Below are 2500 nucleotides of genomic sequence, written 5' to 3'. Positions count from 1 at the left end.
TAAGCTTTTGGGTTTTCTTTCCTACTTATATAATGTACTGGCGATTAGATTGGCTGGTCTTTAAATAGCCCTCTCTTTGCTGCTGTCTTCGCTGCTGTCTTCGCTGCTGTCTTCGCTTACGGCCATACCAACCTGGCTATGCCTGATCTCGTCTGATCTCGGAAGCTAAGCAGGTTTGGGCCTGGTTAGTACTTGGATGGGAGACCGCCTGGGAATACCAGGTGTTGTAAGCTTTTTGGACATTTTTCACTTAGTATATAATAATTTTGCCAAAAAATAGAGTCAATGCCCGATCTCTGAATATTAACAGGTTTGGGCCTGGTTAGTACATGGATGGGAGACTGCCTGGGAATACCAGGTGCTTTAATCTCTTTGGAAAATTTCACGAATTATATAATAATCTTTCATTAAAAAAAAAAAAAAAAAAAAAAAAAAAAAAAAAAAAAAGAGTCAATGCCCGATCTCTGAATCTTAGCAGGTTTAGGTCTGGTTAGCACTTTGATGAGAGACTGCCTAGGAATACCAGGTGCTTTAAACTTTTGGGTTTTCTTTCCTACTTATATAATGTACTGGCGATTAGATTGGCTGGTCTTTAAATAGCCCTCTCTTTGCAGCAGTCTTCGCTTACGGCCATACCAACCTGGCTATGCCCGATCTCGTCTGATCTCGGAAGCTAAGCAGGTTTGGGCCTGGTTAGTACTTGGATGGGAGACCGCCTGGGAATACCAGGTGCTGTAAGCTTTTTGGACATTTTTCACTTAGTATATAATAATTTTGCCAAAAAATAGAGTCAATGCCCGATCTCTGAATCTTAGCAGGTTTAGGTCTGGTTAGCACTTTGATGAGAGACTGCCTGGGAATACCAGGTGCTTTAATCTCTTTGGAAAATTTCACGAATTATATAATAATCTTTCATTAAAAAAAAAAAAAAAAAAAAAAAGAGTCAATGCCCGATCTCTGAATCTTAGCAGGTTTAGGTCTGGTTAGCACTTTGATGAGAGACTGCCTAGGAATACCAGGTGCTTTAAACTTTTGGGTTTTCTTTCCTACTTATATAATGTACTGGCGATTAGATTGGCTGGTCTTTAAATAGCCCTCTCTTTGCAGCAGTCTTCGCTTACGGCCATACCAACCTGGCTATGCCCGATCTCGTCTGATCTCGGAAGCTAAGCAGGTTTGGGCCTGGTTAGTACTTGGATGGGAGACAGCCTGGGAATACCAGGTGCTGTAAGCTTTTTGGACATTTTTCACTTAGTATATAATAATTTTGCCAAAAAATAGAGTCAATGCCCGATCTCTGAATCTTAGCAGGTTTAGGTCTGGTTAGCACTTTGATGAGAGACTGCCTGGGAATACCAGGTGCTTTAATCTCTTTGGAAAATTTCACGAATTATATAATAATCTTTCATTAAAAAAAAAAAAAAAAAAAAAAAAAGAGTCAATGCCCGATCTCTGAATCTTAGCAGGTTTAGGTCTGGTTAGCACTTTGATGAGAGACTGCCTAGGAATACCAGGTGCTTTAAGCTTTTGGGTTTTCTTTCCTACTTATATAATGTACTGGCGATTAGATTGGCTGGTCTTTAAATAGCCCTCTCTTTGCTGCTGTCTTCGCTTACGGCCATACCAACCTGGCTATGCCCGATCTCGTCTGATCTCGTAAGCTAAGCAGGTTTGGGCCTGGTTAGTACTTGGATGGGAGACCGCCTGGGAATACCAGGTGCTGTAAGCTTTTTGGACATTTTTCACTTAGTATATAATAATTTTGCCAAAAAATAGAGTCAATGCCCGATCTCTGAATCTTAGCAGGTTTAGGTCTGGTTAGCACTTTGATGAGAGACTGCCTGGGAATACCAGGTGCTTTAATCTCTTTGGAAAATTTCACGAATTATATAATAATCTTTCATTAAAAAAAAAAAAAAAAAAAAAAAAAGAGTCAATGCCCGATCTCTGAATCTTAGCAGGTTTAGGTCTGGTTAGCACTTTGATGAGAGACTGCCTAGGAATACCAGGTGCTTTAAGCTTTTGGGTTTTCTTTCCTACTTATATAATGTACTGGCGATTAGATTGGCTGATCTTTAAATAGCCCTCTCTTTGCTGCTGTCTTCGCTTACGGCCATACCAACCTGGCTATGCCCGATCTCGTCTGATCTCGGAAGCTAAGCAGGTTTGGGCCTGGTTAGTACTTGGATGGGAGACCGCCTGGGAATACCAGGTGCTGTAAGCTTTTTGGACATTTTTCACTTAGTATATAATAATTTTGCCAAAAAATAGAGTCAATGCCCGATCTCTGAATATTAACAGGTTTGGGCCTGGTTAGTACATGGATGGGAGACTGCCTGGGAATACCAGGTGCTTTAATCTCTTTGGAAAATTTCACGAATTATATAATAATCTTTCATTAAAAAAAAAAAAAAAAAAAAAAAAAAAAAGAGTCAATGCCCGATCTCTGAATCTTAGCAGGTTTAGGTCTGGTTAGCACTTTGATGAGAGACTGCCTAGG

General features: G+C 40.1%; 1 protein-coding gene and 5 non-coding genes across 6 annotated transcripts in view; 5 read left to right on the top strand and 1 right to left on the bottom strand.

The window, feature by feature from the left end:
- Window positions 1-2500, bottom strand: part of LOC127986910 (retinal guanylyl cyclase 2-like) — a 66136-nt gene that overhangs the window by 53572 nt on the left and 10064 nt on the right. The window lies entirely within an intron of this gene.
- Window positions 115-233, top strand: LOC127999193 (5S ribosomal RNA). The gene has a single exon (XR_008172014.1). It is a non-coding gene; the product is annotated as a 5S ribosomal RNA (ribosomal RNA).
- LOC127988643 (5S ribosomal RNA) lies at window positions 623-741 on the top strand. The gene has a single exon (XR_008161806.1). It is a non-coding gene; the product is annotated as a 5S ribosomal RNA (ribosomal RNA).
- LOC128001655 (5S ribosomal RNA) lies at window positions 1116-1234 on the top strand. The gene has a single exon (XR_008174421.1). It is a non-coding gene; the product is annotated as a 5S ribosomal RNA (ribosomal RNA).
- LOC127999263 (5S ribosomal RNA) lies at window positions 1611-1729 on the top strand. Its single transcript, XR_008172083.1, has one exon. It is a non-coding gene; the product is annotated as a 5S ribosomal RNA (ribosomal RNA).
- On the top strand, window positions 2106-2224 carry LOC127988642 (5S ribosomal RNA). The gene has a single exon (XR_008161805.1). It is a non-coding gene; the product is annotated as a 5S ribosomal RNA (ribosomal RNA).

Source organism: Carassius gibelio, chromosome B22 (genome assembly GCF_023724105.1).
Source record: "Carassius gibelio isolate Cgi1373 ecotype wild population from Czech Republic chromosome B22, carGib1.2-hapl.c, whole genome shotgun sequence".
Taxonomy (NCBI): Eukaryota; Metazoa; Chordata; class Actinopteri; order Cypriniformes; family Cyprinidae; genus Carassius; species Carassius gibelio.
The sequence above is the reverse complement of the archived record's forward strand: the minus strand, read 5'-3'. Positions and strand labels throughout refer to the sequence as shown.